The 16,127-nt window shown below is 44.4% G+C and overlaps 2 protein-coding genes across 3 annotated transcripts in view; both read right to left on the bottom strand.

The window, feature by feature from the left end:
• Nucleotides 1-10,048, bottom strand: part of OSBPL2 (oxysterol binding protein like 2) — a 35,007-nt gene extending 24,959 nt beyond the window's left edge. The window contains exons 1-2 of one of the 2 annotated variants that reach the window (XM_063404282.1): nucleotides 9,981-10,048; nucleotides 8,832-8,920 (exon numbers count right to left, since the gene is read on the bottom strand). The gene's annotated coding sequence lies outside the window, so the exon portion shown is untranslated. Of the gene's footprint in view, nucleotides 1-8,831; nucleotides 8,921-9,980 lie in introns of those variants that run through there. The other variant, XM_063404283.1, reaches the window with a different exon arrangement.
• ADRM1 (ADRM1 26S proteasome ubiquitin receptor) overlaps nucleotides 1-16,127 on the bottom strand; it is a 62,919-nt gene that overhangs the window by 32,883 nt on the left and 13,909 nt on the right. The gene's annotated exons all lie outside the window — the stretch shown is intronic.

Below are 16,127 nucleotides of genomic sequence, written 5' to 3'. Positions count from 1 at the left end.
CAAGTCTTGAACAAGTTATTTGGGCAGAACTCAGATTTTCTAGTTATTTTGCTTATTTGCAGGCCAACGCCCAAAATATGCAAACCCAAACTAGCTACGCACAGGATGTGAAGTCAAAAACTTGTAAGAGTTTCTGGCATCTTCTAATCAGAGAACAACCTATTTGGTTCCTCTGAAATAAGCTTTACACCTTGGTGATGCTCTAAAGCCTTTCACAAACAGGTTAAACAAGATATTATGTAGTCCAATAACACAATTTAGAAATGCAGGTACCAGTTCTGAAATAAAAAAGCCACTTTTGTCCCAAGGAAGAAGCCCCAAAAGCAGAACAGGGTAAGGGATAAAAATATAACTAACTACAAATCACATGGGCACAGCATGTAGTGACAGGACATGGAGGAATGGCCTCAAACTGACAGAAAGCAAGTTCAGATTAAATATTGGAAAAAATTTCTTTCCTGGGAGAGTGGTGAGGCCCTAGCACAGGCTGCCCATTGAAGCTGTGGCTGCCCCATCCCTGGCAGTGCCCAAGGCCAGGCTGGACAGGGCTTGGAGAACCCTGGGATAGTGGGAGCTGTCCCTGCCCATGGCAGGGGGTGGAATGAGATGATGAATAAGGCCCCTTCCAACCCAAACCATCCTATGACTCTGTGATAATCATTAAAACTCTTTTGAATTCTCATAGTTTTTCAGAGAGGATCACACATTCCGGATTGATGACCATGGATAGTCCCTTTCTTAAAGGATGTGAGGATTTTGCAAAGGCAAAGGACAAAACAAAGCATGCAGCTGAAGCAAAAACTGCAGAAACACATCCACAGTATACCTTGAAATAGGTTCTACAGAGGGGAGGGAAATACTCTGAATTCCAGAATTCCTGCCTTCCAGAACTACAGGAGAGGAAACAAACAGAAAGGGCTGCTCCTAAAGATGAGCCAGGTCCCAGGAGGAGCTCAGGAGTAAAATCTCCTCCCAGTGACCTCCCCAGCAGTGATGCAGTGTGTAACAAACTATCCACACCACCCACAGTCCCAGGCAGGGCCCAGGACCAAGGAAGAACAACGTGGCAGTGGATCTGTCAGTCAGCTGGATGTGAATAATGTCACACAAAGTGTCTGCCAGGCACAGAGCTGAAGCTGTCACTTGGCAGTGACACGTCCCAGGTGATGTGGCTGCCACTAGCACGCTCTGCTTTCCAAAGCTCTGCAGGTCACCGTGTCCCCTACAAGGTCACAGTCCCCAGCAGTAGAAGGTACACGAATTCTCTTCCAGAAATACACCAGACTCTGCACAATTCCTATTTTAAACCAATTCCTCCCACTTCAACTTATTTTTAAAACCAGGACAACAAAAGCACAAGACTTTGCAAATCACTTTATAAACTGCCTAATTTGCTCCACGCATTCTGTGACGTGCATGTGAGCATCTCTCTGAGAGGAGATGCACATTCCACCTTCAGGGCTGCTCTCCAAAACCAGTGTGTGGGAATCCACTGCTTTTATCTTGGTAAATTAGTAATCCCTCAAATTTGTCACTTCGTAGGCTTGCTTCTTTTCATATTTCATTTTTCAGGAGAAAAATAACAAAAACAACCAGCTTATTTCAACCACGATCCTGGATCCTAGGAACTTATACACCAATTAAAGAACCTCAAAAACTTGAAACCCTGTAAGAGTTTAAACCTGTCCCTAAATTAATTCGGCTAGTTCCTCCATCCTAACTTGTTCTTCCAGGTTAATGCTCAACAAAGACCCAGCTGGATAACCAAAAGTTACTCCTCCTTAAAGAAACATTTACATTTCTATAGAAAGAGCAGCATTTACAATGAGCGGCTCACTGGGCTGGAATGTGGCTTAGCAAGCTCAGGTTTGAAGCTGGCTGAGGACAGCTGCAGTGCCTTTTTCCTCCAGACCTCAAGCTGAAATTTCTCATCATGCAGCAATTCTGGAAAGCTTTGCTGACATCACTCTGCTAAATTAAAAATCTTTTCTTTTTTTTTTTCTTTGAAAACACATGTTCTAGCTCTACATGACATATAAAACACTTGGTCCTATTCATTACATAGATATTGAATCTATTTGTGAAATTCAGGAGCATTTAAGAAAAACCAAGTACAGAATCAATAAGCAGTCATTAAAATAACCACAGAGGTTCACCAGCACGAGCAGGTAGGGTGATAGGAGTTCAGTATCCTGGAATTAAGAGTGCCACCAAAGAATTCATGAACTAGCACATTCACCAGCTTTTTCACATGCCTAAAAAGGTTTGGTTGGGTGTGCACTTCCACAGTAAATTTTAAAATCATTTAAGTTTTTTTAACGTAAAAAGAGAAAAATTGCAAGCAATTACAAAAAAATGAAGAAGAAAAAAAAGTCACTTGGGACCTTCTTCACGAAAAACATTTTCATTACTTTGATATGACAAGGACAAGGGGGAGAATGTGAATTTTCAAACTGACAGAGGGCAGGTTTACATTATATGTTAGAATGAAATTCTTCCCTGTGAGGGTGGGGAGGCTCTGGCACAGGGTGCCCAGAGCAGCTGTGGCTGCCCCATCCCTGGAAGTGTCCAAGGCCAGGCTGGAGGGGGCTTGGAGCAACCTGGGACAGTGGAAGGTGTCCCTGCCCTTCCTGGGATAGTGGAAGGTGTCCCTGCCCTTCCTGGGATAGTGGAAGGTGTCCCTGCCCTTACTGGGACAGTGGAAGGTGTCCCTGCCCTTACTGGGACAGTGGAAGGTGTCCCTGCCCTTACTGGGATAGTGGAAGGTGTCCCTGCCCTTACTGGGACAGTGGAAGGTGTCCCTGCCCTTACTGGGATAGTGGAAGGTGTCCCTGCCCTTACTGGGACAGTGGAAGGTGTCCCTGCCCTTACTGGGATAGTGGAAGGTGTCCCTGCCCTTACTGGGACAGTGGAAGGTGTCCCTGCCCTTACTGGGACAGTGGAAGGTGTCCCTGCCCTTACTGGGACAGTGGAAGGTGTCCCTGCCCTTACTGGGACGGTGGAAGGTGTCCCTGCCCTTACTGGGACGGTGGAAGGTGTCCCTGCCCTTACTGGGACAGTGGAAGGTGTCCCTGCCCTTACTGGGACGGTGGAAGGTGTCCCTGCCCTTACTGGGATGGTGGAAGGTGTCCCTTCAAGGCCTCTTCCTACCCAAACCATTCTGTGATTCTGTGACATCCTGTGTTCAGGATGTATCTTCTGTCCAGAAAGAGATTCCCAAAGAGCCAACAGAAGATCAAACATCCACATCCTCCATAATAACACCAAAAATAAGAAATGGGGGAAAAAAGAATGCAAAATCCCCCAGTCTAGAACATAACTGGTGGAATAAGAGCCAACCCCATCGTCTCTTGAGTTGCCAGCTGAAATAAAACATAGCTGTAGTACTTCAAGGGATGGAAATAAATAACTTGAACTAGAAGATAAATATTCATGTGTCTTTAATTCATACACATCTCCTGAAAACATCAAACTGCCGTGTTTCATCTCTGAAATAAAGCTTCAGCATGGATGAATCCTAATTGACTCATGAAATTAGGTTACCAGCAACACTGGATCTAAAACATCTACAAAAATTAGCCAAGAAGCAAATTTAATTGGCAATTTAGATTAACTGTTAAACACTCAAAATCTCTTCAGCCAGAGAACAGCCACACAGATGGCAGAATCCAGGAGAGGATTTTCTTTACCAAGTGAGATTTGTTTCTTACTCCAAAGTTTGAATGTAATACCATCTGCCAGATGTCTTGGCAAGACAAAGCTCTCTCTACAACCACAGCAAGAGAAAGGCAACTTCCTTCTCAAATCTGTTAAATAAAGTGCAGAGAGGCTGAGTGAAGAGGATCAGCTCAGCCACTGTCACTTTTCCATTTCTTTGGAGATTGCAGCTGTCCCTACCACAGGCTTTTATGTAGTTGGGAGTTATTAAATGGCCTGGGGACAGTTCAGTGCCAGCACTTGAAACAATGATGACAAAACCCTGACAATCTGAACAAATGAGCTGAGCAATTATGGCAGGCAGCACCATGTTCTGTTCTCTCAGAAATACCAATTTTTGGTGATGCTTCACAGGAATTAAGAGACAACTGAAACACTACAAGTCTGGCTTTCAAAGGAGGAAATGCCACAAAACTTGTTTCTGCAATCAGAACAAATGACAGGAATTATCCCACTCACTAATCATTGCCCCAGCCCAAAGCTCCAGTGCTGCTACCAGAAGCAGTATTTATTTAACATAAAAATTGTAAAGATGAATCTGGACAGAAAATATCCTCCCAGAATAGTGCCCAATTCTCTGTGGAATCAAGGGCTATTCCTCACTTTCATTTCAGCCAAAAATTCTGTTCTACAGCCAAGGATACTGGCTTGCAGAACTTCATTCAAATCTAACAAACAAATAGACCAAGGAAACTTGATTCCAGCAGGTTAATACTTTTTGGTGCAAAACACTTCATTGAAATTCATACAGAATTCTGTAAATGTTCTCCTTTCTTAACACTACCTCAGTATCTGAGGCATTTTTCCACCTGAGAGCATCTGGTACAGCATTTTTCAGACTCTGTAACCTTCCCTTAGAAATTATTTCATGGCCCATGACTGTGAAAAATGACAAAATTCTGTTCTGCACACCTCTCCATGCATGATGCATAATATTAGGTCTGATCACGAGTGATAAATCAGCTCATTTCTAGCCACACTGTTAAAAAAACCAAATCATTCAATACTGCATTGTAAAACTAGTTATTCTTAGTTGTTTGCTGGGGATCTGTTTATCTTACTTGTAAGAGAGAAGGTGGGAAGTAATCAATAACTCCAAGCACAGTGGCTTTGGACGCAAGTGTCAGTAGATACATAATTAATCATTCAGGAACACTTCTCTGAAGGTAAAATTAAAGATGCTTGGGTATTTCTCATCATAATGCAACCACTCCAGCGAATTGATCACTGAAGCTTATGAAGACAGCTACAGCATAAAACATCACTGGAGAAAATCCCTGGAACAGTAAAAATAGTTCTATGTTCATAGATCTTCCTCTTCAAAGGCAGCTTTGTCTCTGTGGACACATTCTCTCCAGACAGATGCAGGTTTATATTTACTCTGCACAAGGTATTTTGCAAATAATTTTCACAGAGACTCTTAGACAATTATAGTAGCAATTATATTGCAAATAAAGCAGGAGGATGACAGTGATTAACCCACTGCAAAGCCCTACAGTACAAGAAACCATATTTTTATGCCTACCACAAACTCCTCACAGACACAGATTCCACAGCATGAGCTCCTGCATACAACTAATATTTGTGAGGGGGGGTTTAAGATGATACCACAAATCTGCAAAAGCTTTAGGAAGTCAGAGATTATGCTATGATTGTATTTCCTTTGAAACTGCATTTATAGTAAATACCTACTGGATTCCAGTATAAGGTCGCTATTCCATTTGCCGTTGTCAAGACATCAAAAAAATAAAACAAAATTAACTTTGACTGCTCAAGACAGGATAAATATCTCCATATAGAGCCCAGTTTTAATAAAGAATCCACCCAGCTATCTGCTCAGTAACATCAACCTGCTTGGGTACCAAAACATGCACAGTACTTTGTTTAAAACAAAGTTATTTATACCTCTGAAGATGGGCAGCGTTTTTGTTCCACTATTAAACAACCACTCAACAGTTTCATTGTTCTAGTGCAAAACCTAGAAAGAACCAATGCATGGGCCAGTTCTGCTCTCCTGAAAAAGTTCTTTCTCCTTTCAGTCAGCACATGGTGCTGAAGAGCCCCTTATGACCAGGCTGGTGAGGGAATTTCTCTGCAGCCTTAACATGCATAAGTTTCATCACTGAGAGCTTTTAAAGGGATTCTCATCCTCGCCTGATTGCCCTGACACGTTGTAGGAGCTGGTTAGTGAGGGAGTGAGCTGAACAGGAGTGATGTGAACCACACACACCTCAGAATTCAAACACTTCACCACCTTCAACCTCCACTACCACTAGAATCAAAACAGTGAGATCTACTAAAATTCTATTGGGAGCCCTAAAAAAAGTTTACTCAGAAGTGTAAAAATAACACCAGTAAAAATAAAATGAAGTTATTTATCCAATCATGAAAACACATTTCTTGACAAATACCCTAAGCATGCAAACTTTGCAATACCCCAGAGGTTCATAGCATCCCAAGAGCCTTTATCTCATCCAAAACTGAGCAGCACAGCAAAGGAACTGGACTGCAGCAGGAACACCACAGACCAATTTGGTCTAACAGCAAGCACAGCCATTACGTGTCCAACAGAGCAAACACAGCTCAAGTTTGGGACTACAAAACCAAGAGGGACGAGACTAAAAGGTCCAGCTCTGCAGCTGCAGGGACAATTCACCTTTTGTGCACCCTCTCTCCCACCAGATGGATAAACAAGCCCAGGAAGACAACACTCTGCAGCCTCTGCATTTTCTGAATGGAGAGCTGCTGCAATCTACTACAAACCTGTCTCATTAAATTATGTGCATAATATAATATACTGAATTAATCTGAATGATCTGTCTAGACCACAAATGAATTTCCAATTGTAACTCTATTTATGGAAAGAAAAAAAAAAACAAGTTTAAGTAAGCTTAGTCTATTCTTGTAACTTATTGATCCTGAAAATTAAGACATTATCTTTGTGCACTGGATCAACAATACATTTTTAAAGAGTATAACTGAAAGTTATGGTAAGCCACATTTGACACATTCTAATTGCTGGTTGCTCTCCTGCAACTTGCTTTTACAAGCCTTTAAGGATACAAAGTAAATAATTACATCATCATACATTAGTCTGCACAGTAATTATTACGATGCAAGGATTAAGATAATGAATTCTTGAATTCCAAGTTCTGTAGTGGTCTATTCCATAAAACAATAAAACCCATTAAAGATCTGCTGTAAAGCACAACCTCTATTTTTTTGCAACAGGAAAAACATCAAAGTCCCCTTTCTCCAAAGTGACAGACACAGGGTGACCAACTTATTCCATGCTTGCACTTTCTGATTTATTCAGCTTGGAGAAGATACCCATGTGATCAGCTATATATTTACAAGCTCAGCAACAACATTCAAGCTCTTGAGCACTCCATATTTAATACATATTCTTTGCTTGCTTCATTTTGTGCATTTCCTCCATGAATTGTAAGGACCAAACATTTTAGTTACTTCATAAAGAAGAGACTAAATACTAAGCATTTTACAACATCATACCAGTGTCAAATACAGATATTTCTTGTGTCTCCATGAAGCAGGTGACAAAACTGATGCTGAGTGAAGGACTAGAAAAATGGCACCTTGTAAATAGAAGGCCTAGATATGAACAGCATGATGTAACACTGCATTCGTTCAAGGACAAGCTACTTCAAATACCAAAGCTAATAAATTATCTGCTTAAAAATTCAGCGTACTTCCAGGCTAATCTTGCTTTCAAACAACAGCAAAAAAAAAAAAAATCATCTGACTGGCACTACAAACAGTGATTTAAAAATATAGCCTTATCAAAGCCAAAAAAGCCTGATTGGGACGTTTTCCAGCCAGCACTGAGATAACAGAAAGCAAAGCTTTCCACCTTTGTTCTAGGTCAGCACATGTGAAGTTCACACAGTAGAATTCACAAGAAGAAAGAGTGAAAGAAATACCAGTTTCAGTCGTAAGATCTGCCAGCAAGTAGATATCATGGAAAGCAGTATTGGTATTAAAAGTGACTTAAAGAAACCGTCCAAAAGCAGAAATTATCTTCTGTGTTCAGTTACCAAAAGATGCCAGCAAACAAATAGCTAATAACCACACTGCTTTTCAATATTGCATCAACTGAAACCTTTATCCCATCTAGTCTCTAACTACCTGTAGGCACAGGGTTTGTTGTCTAATCACCATTTTCTATCTCAAACTTTTGCCTGCTGTTTCTAAGATTATTTTGGCATGGCTGAAGAGCCAGTTCTGGAAGAAAAATGCTGTATTTTTTCCTGGACAGCAGACATCTCAGTTTCCTTTCGAGGACTTCCTGAAGTTACAAGCTCATCACGAGATGCTGTTGGTTCAGGAAAGCAACAATAAGAATCCCTCCTGATTCTGTCCCAGACTGTCCTTAGCCTTCTGCCACGTGGTCACAACATGTGTATGGCTCAACAACTATTTTAAGAAAAAGTTGTGTTTACTGTAACTGAAAACCCAAGGGATTACTTAGGGGGAAAATCAGCACTCGGAATTTCTTGCTTCCATGCTAGTTTAGCCAGTTCTCCTACTCCCATCCCACGGCACAGCGCTTCATGTTTGGAAGTGACCCAAGTCACTGCCTCCAGAAATTGCCCTGAGGTTTTGCAAGTCCCTCAGCATGCTGGTGTAAAGTTTGTTCAGATGGGAACACGTGTGGTTGCCCCCAGATTCGTGAATGTGGATTTATAGAACTTCTGAAGGTTAAATTGGAATGATCAAATTTATTTTCTCTTGTATGCAAAGATTTAGAAAAGGAAACACTATGGGAAGACTGGGGCAAATCAGCAATGCAGATACATGTTTCCTTTTTACTTTTCTTGGAATCTCAAAGAAGGCTATGCAATTTAGCTGAGAAAATTCACAGTAAATGGAAGAAGCATCTGCTTACACTCAACGTGCTTTGGCAGATACTTCTGAAAGGAAACACAAGGTTATGGCACACATAAAAGCCAGGAGGTGATTTTGAACCTACATTTGAAATTCTGGCCTGCAAGAGCTGCACAGTAACAAACTGCTTCCAAAAGGAGTCCTGAATCCAAACATAGAGACAGTACAAACATGATCAATAACCAAATTAAATAAATGGCATCTTCTACCTTTATTACCATGCAGCAGTTCTGGTGGCATGTTATTCAAAAAAACCCCTTTTTTCCTGCTATTTTTCCCATCTTGCTTGTCTCCTTCTCTGTAAGAGAAACATGGAGTAGGTAACTGAGAAACAGAATTTTAAAAAGCCAACCCCAAATAAACCCCAACCGCTCGCTGTGCTTCAGCTGTGACCTAAAAGGCCCCTTGAGGCTCCTGCACTGTGCTGAAACTGAGCCCAGCACGTTCCTCTGGGGAGCCGGGTGTCTACGGACTCCTCTGCTGAACGACCCAGCTGCAAAAGCAATAGGAAAAACCCGGCAAAACCAGAAAAATTCCAACGCTGGCGCTGACGGAGCTGCACTGACCCGCACCCTCTGCACAGCAACGTCCTTCAGCCCCAGGGATGGGGAGGAACGGGCAGGGCTCAGCCCCGGCTGGGATCACAGCACCGGGCACGGCTCAGCACCGCCAACAACCGGGCAGGATCACAGCACCGGGCAGGATTCACAGCACCGGGCAGGATTCACAGCACCGGGCAGGATTCACAGCACCGGGCAGGATTCACAGCACCGGGCAGGATTCACAGCACCGGGCAGGATCACAGCACCGGGCAGGATTCACAGCACCGGGCAGGATCACAGCACCGGGCAGGATCACAGCACCGGGCAGGATTCACAGCACCGGGCAGGATTCACAGCACCGGGCAGGATTCACAGCACCGGGCAGGATTCACAGCACCGGGCAGGATCACAGCACCGGGCAGGATTCACAGCACCGGGCAGGATTCACAGCACCGGGCAGGATTCACAGCACCGGGCAGGATTCACAGCACCGGGCAGGATTCACAGCACCGGGCACGGGCTCAGCACCTCACCCCACCGCTGCCGACGCTGCAGAACCGGCCTGCGGCCCGCAGCGCCCCGAGACACCCGGGCAGGTCAAAGCCCCCTCAGCCGCCGGGACGGGAGAAGCGCTGGGGCAGCCGCTCCCTCGTCCGCCCCCGCCGCACTGACAGCGCGGCCCGCTGAGGACGGGACACTCGAGCCGGGCCTGAACGCGGCTCTGGGGGCGCTGGGGCCGGCGAGGGGAGCGGGGGCCCCGGGGGAGCGGAGTGGGGAGCGCAGCGCGGCGGCCCCGGGCCCGGCCCGCGGCGTTACCTGCACCGGCTCCAGCGACGGCACCGCGGACACCGAGGCGGAAGTGCGGCCCTGGCCTCGGTGGATTGACAGGCACCTCCGCCAATCGCAGAGCGCGGCCGCGCCCCGCCGTTGCCAAGACGACGAATCAGCTCCCCCGTCGCCCCGCTGGGAGGCGGGGCGAATGCTAATGAGCGCGGAGCCTGACCGCCCCGGGCCGCGCCACCGCTGGGGAGACCGCTGGCCAATGGCGCAGGGGATATGCAGATGAGGGCGTGGCTATGCAGATGAGGCGGTACCGGCAGCCCTCGGGGCGTGGGGATGTCTCCCCGAGAGTATTCCCAAGGTTTTTGGGGTCCCCCCGGCAAGAATGACTCCCTTGTGGCTGCTCTTACCTGTGTGACTTGAGCTAGCAGCTGATTTTAGAGCGGAACTTGGCTCCCTGGAAGAGCAGTAGGACAATGCGTCACTCTTAAGATGGGGGGAAGATTAACAACTCTCTGCTTTATCAGTTTCCTGATGGCTTATCAGGGTGGGGGTCTTCAGCTGGGTATATATTTATGGATGCTGTGATTTGATGAGAACTAATATGAAATCAAGCAGATTAGTGGTGTTACATAACTTGCAGGCCAGCATCCCTTTGATCATGACTTCCTTCATCCCACTGACATCCTTCATGCACTGTCACTTGGAGCAGCTCAACGAACACCTGAAAACCTCAGAGAAATGGTCCACAAAGCCATGTATGAGTTTGAAATTGTTGGAAGTGAAGAAGGGAGATGAGACACAAATATTTATCCTCAACATTATCTTCTCTTACCATTGATTCAGCTCACAGTGGAAAGCAAATATAGGGATGAGCGGATTAATTCTGCAGCAAAAACAAACTCATCAGAGGTGGATACAGATGTTCTTTAACCAGGAATGGCTGCATGGGCAGTGGGAAAAACCATCACAAAATCTGAACCACTCCTTTGCTGCAGAGTTCCCTCCTTCCATCCCCAACTACTTTTGCTGGCATGCTGTTGGTTCTGGAGTATTACTCACCCCTAAATGGGCTGACAGCTCTTGGCCATCAGCCACATGCTGACAATGTATGAGACACGAATTACCAGAGATAATGCTCCTTGCTCTGGCACAAGTGTAAACATTTAATGAAATCTCCACGGGGAATTTCTCACACGCGTTGGGATTGAGGAGTGTTTTGGGGTGGGCACAGCTGCCTCTGTTGGTCCTTCTCAATCCAGTCATGTTGTTTCACCCCTACATTTACCCAAAGCTGTTGCACTAATCTTTAAGGAGTACAAATCTCTGGGTCTAAAGGATAATTTCTATCACTCTGAATATGTTTATAAGGTGTTCCTGACTTGCCCAGAACTTGTTTTTCCCCATAAACCCCAATTCAGCCAGCCCTCTTGGATTGCTGAACATTATAGTTTCAACATGAAGCACAGAAATGTTTCTGCTGCAGCTTTTAAGCAAAGCCCCACAAAGATAAAGTAATCAGGAATTTAAATTACTATTTTCTGACAGTGCAGGCCTTTGTCATGACTAAGCAGCTGATCTGGAAGAGTTCTCCAAAAGGACCATGGCAAGACAAATCCACTGATTAGATGACCAAAATATATTGAATTTTTGTAGCTTTTTCTGGTCTTAATTGAAGGTATGGATATCTTCTCCAGGCCACTTTGTAAGCATTTCAGCTAGATTTCCATGTCTAGCAAAAATTAGCATAATTGACAATTTCTTCCTTTGTTATCAGGGGCTAGTCTCTAGAAATCTAACACCATAAACCCCAAGAAGAATTTAACTCTGTATTTGTCTCTCCTCTGCACTGGCAATGAGAGAAGAGAGCAGTTACCTTCTAAAGGAGATAGCACGGAAATTTTGCCTTGTTGGCAAAGTTTTGCAATGTCACAGTAATTAAACAGGGGGTTTACAGAGGGAAGTATTGGGCAACTGTCTCAGGCATAGGTGTAACCATCAGCTCCACCTATAATAAACCCAACTGCTTCCCTCCTGTGGAGAAACACCATCCATTTAGAAAACTGATCCCAGCAAACCTTGTCACTGCAGCAGATCTGGGAAATGTAAAAGATGATACAAGGACAAAATGGACCAAAAAAAAGTCTAGAGGTGTTGATGTAGAGATATTGCAAGGAAATGTGGCACGCTGCAGCAGAAATACTGATTGTCAGCAGTGAATCCATCATCCTTTGTATGTAGGTGGAGCCAAGGCCTTTTCCCTCCTCCTGCAAATCATCCAGTGGCCAGAGCACTCACTCAGTCCCAACATGTTCGGGCAGGTTGTCCAGCTCTGCCATGGGAAGCTCTTTTTAGCCCGTGACTCCTTGCCAAGGAGTTTCAAAACCAAACCCTATTTTTTTAGTGAAGGCTCCAGCATCTCCAGCTTGGTGCTGCATGTCCCTGCTCCAGGCCGGAATTCCCAGCCCCCTGTGCCTGCACAGCTTTTCAGAGCCACAGCAGTGTCCTGACAGTCCTGTGCCAAATGTCCTTGGAAACGTTCCCAGTGCTCCTGTTCACCAACAGCTTCACCTTAGAGGAGTCAGGGGCTTGTCCAAACTTGAAAGATTATTTGTATGAAGGGACAGTGTGAATTGAAAGTGGAATGGGAATCCCAAAATATCTGTGGGCAAAAAAGCCCCAAGTTATCAAAGCAGTTGATGGAAGAGTTTTCAAGGTCTCTCTCTTCCTGCAACCCCATATGAGTGAGCCAGACACTGCTCTGCAAAATGGAAACACCCAAATCTTCCACAATCTGAAAAATAAAGATTTTCTCCTGCAGTCTGCCTCATTCTAAAAGACAGGAATTTTGAGTTCTATTGGCAATAATAGAGTGTTTTGAGCTGCTGGCACTGAAAAAGGGAAGACAGTGTGAAAGAGCTACAATCACAGAAATTTACTTAATATAAGAAAATATTTAAAAGCAGACATTGGTAATACTGATAAGGCTGTAATGAAAAACGTGGTAATGCTGAAACCACATGAATTTTAACCAGTACCTTGAAGAAAAGCAATTCAAGAGAAAAAGGAATCTGTAAATAATGAGGAACATGGCAAAAGCTGAATAAGTAGAAATAGCCAGTCTGTTAAAAGGCTGAATAAGCATGTTCTTTGTAATGGCATGGAAAAGAAAAGACACAACAGCCTGTATCCTCCGCTTCAGTGATAATTTCCCTGGGAGCTGCACCCATTCAGCTGAGGGCAATTCAGGGACTGAGCCACTTCCATTCAATATAAAATAAAGTTTGAAGAATCTCTGTGGTCAAAGTTGTGAAAGCTTAAAAACCTGAGAGTGCTGGAGACTTTCTGCAGGAAGCCAGAAAGTTTATTAAAAACATGTTTTCTCACAAAGTTTAGACACCATCACAGAATCACAGGATTGTTAAGGTTAGAAAGGACCTTTAAGATCATCAAACCCAACTGACACCACCATGTTCAGCATTAAAACATGTTCTCAAGTGCCATATCCACAGGTTTTTGGAACATGTGATGTACCCCTCTGCTGAACCCTGAATTCTTCTAGTTCCAGGTATGACTTCTGGTGCTGGAAAATCCTGGAGCTGAGTAGAGATGAGCAGGAGCATGTGCTCAGGATAAAAATATTTGGGCCAAAGTAGCTCACTTTCATACATCATCTTCCCTGGCATGGAAGTACATGGGGTTTTTTGCATATTCATGGCAGGGACAATGGGGATAAATCAGATTTAACTCAAAACTTTGATCCTTCACACACCTGTATAGGATTTGGGAAGCTCCTTAGGGGAATATTGTGGAACCTGACCTTTAGGAACCCCTCACAATAAGGGCTGGTACACATGAGCTTCAGCCTGAGTTCCAGGAGCAAATCTGAATAAACTTTATTTTACCAATGCCTATGCACCACTGCTGCCAGTTGATCTGTCTTCAGTGATGCTTTATATATTAATTTATATACTAATAGGGGTTTATTTGTCAAACCTAGCCACAGAAGCATCTCATTTAGAATTAATTCCCATACCTGGGTTTAGCTGCGTGTACAACAGCGAGGTGAGTGACCCCTGCACCCTTGGGACCACATTTCCCTTATGATGGCAGTAGATCAGTTCAGATTCAGCAGCTCATGTGAGGTTTCTTTCTGGAAACTCAAGTCAATAGAAGTTAATCATACTTATTGATGCAAGATCAGAATTGAGATGGAGTAAGATTTAACCTGAGTTCTTCCTTGGTAACTTCCCTCTGTCACCAGGGTCTCACTCAGAGGAGCAGCTGAGCTGTGCATGAGCAGAGTGAAGAAAAGCTCCTCACAGACAACAGTGGAAGGGATATTTCCTTTTAGATATTCCCTGGGCCAGGTCAGACAGATTTCTACCACCCAGGTTAGATGTTACTGGTGTTGGCTAATTTAATTCCGTTATTCACTAAATTCAATACTGTTGTTTCAGTAGCACAGCCTTCCCCTGAGGCAGCAGCAGTTCCCTCTCCATTTTGCTGCCTTTGTGGATGAAAGGACAGCAGCGAAATTATCTCTGTGGCATGACATGTATTTTCCAGGTGTTCCTGGTGACACATCTGCACTGTGCCCCTCTGGCAGAGTTCACAGCACAAAGACAGCTGCCCTGACACCCAGGGTGCCACATCCTCACAATGCAGCAGAGAGCTCAGGCACTTTACCAGGAGTGAGCTCAGAACAGTTCAGCCCTGAAATTTTGCAAAAAATCCCTGGATTTTAACCCTGCGACTTGTGACAACCAGCAACACCTGCAAAAAGAAAAAAAATGAAAAGAGGGAAAAAAGAAAAAGATCCACATTGTGTAAAGCAGACTATCAGCTGTGTTTACTGATAGACTATAGATTGGTTTAGCATGTAATTTTCTCTAGCTCAGTAAAATTAGCACCTTTGATTCCAGCAAATATTTATATGCACATATTACTTGCTGGAATCATCTGCTGTACTTTGTAACCAAGTCGTGTCCACTTGTCCCTAGGCAACCACTAGAACAAACTAATTAGTAATTACAAATTCACACATATGCATCAAAACAAGATCCAGGTTAATTTTGTGGTGCCTCTGTATTTTCTATGCTTAAAAATTAACATCTCAACTTTCCCAAAATAAATTATACTAATCGATAGACTGGTTTTAAAAAGGTCGCATGGTGAAATTCTACCAAAAAAAAAAAAAAGTTAATGCAGTTAATAAGATATTTGAGCATGGACAAAAAGAAAAAATCAGATCCTGTCCCAGATCCTGTCCCAGATGGAGTTGGGAAGTTTGGCTCTGGATCTGAAGGCTGCTACACAAGAAATCCCCGACAGGCAGACAAACTAATGTGCCTCCCTCATCAGCTTCTGTGTCAGCTACAGCTGACTCTATTTACTTTTAGCCCAGAGAAGGAACTGGGAGCAGAAGGAAAAGAAGAGAAACCTTCATTGATATTCACAATGCTGTCTTACATGATCAGCATTATTTTTGTCCAAGGAAGCTCTTTCAGAAAACGGGAGAAAACAAGTGATGAGGTGGAAGAATGGCCGTCAGAGGGAAAGAAAGGACCCTGTTGTGGAGGAAGGAGTTTGTTTCATTTTGTATGAAAGTACCATGAATCATTTCAGTTTCTGTTTGTATATTGGGTATCAGAAGAGTGAGGTGGATTCAGTCTGAAAAAGTTGACTTTTTTACCATAACTAAGCTAGACAAATTAGACATCACTAACCATGAAGGCGGGTTGGTGGAGATTGCAGCTCACCCTGATGGCAAAAATCCCCACTCGTCCCCATTTCCATGCAAAACAAACAATGTCCTGAAGCCAAAGCAGAGCCCTGCTCCTGCCACGGGTGCAAACCCAGGCCCTGCTTTGGCAGGAGAGCTCCTGCCCGGGCTCTGCCTGCCCGGGCTGGCCGTGCCAGCGCTCGCGGCCATCCGGCCCCGCGGCAGCAGGAAGGAGCTCTGCCAGCTGGCTGCCCACTGAGGCTTCCCAGCAGCCAGGGACCATTCTGCCTGCAGCTCTGCCCAGGGCCCCTTCACATTTCCATGGATTCCTGCCACCAGGGATGGGAACCTGGAAGGAGGAGAAGCCGCTGTACCTGTGCACAGTGCTCCGGACGCAAAGCACAATTGTGTTTTTCCAGCTCTGCCATTCTGAAGGGGATTTTGCAGCTCCTCTCTCC

The sequence above is a fragment of the Prinia subflava genome, chromosome 8, assembly GCF_021018805.1.
Source record: "Prinia subflava isolate CZ2003 ecotype Zambia chromosome 8, Cam_Psub_1.2, whole genome shotgun sequence".
In the NCBI taxonomy this organism is placed as follows: Eukaryota; Metazoa; Chordata; class Aves; order Passeriformes; family Cisticolidae; genus Prinia; species Prinia subflava.
This window is presented reverse-complemented; position numbering and strand designations above follow the sequence as displayed.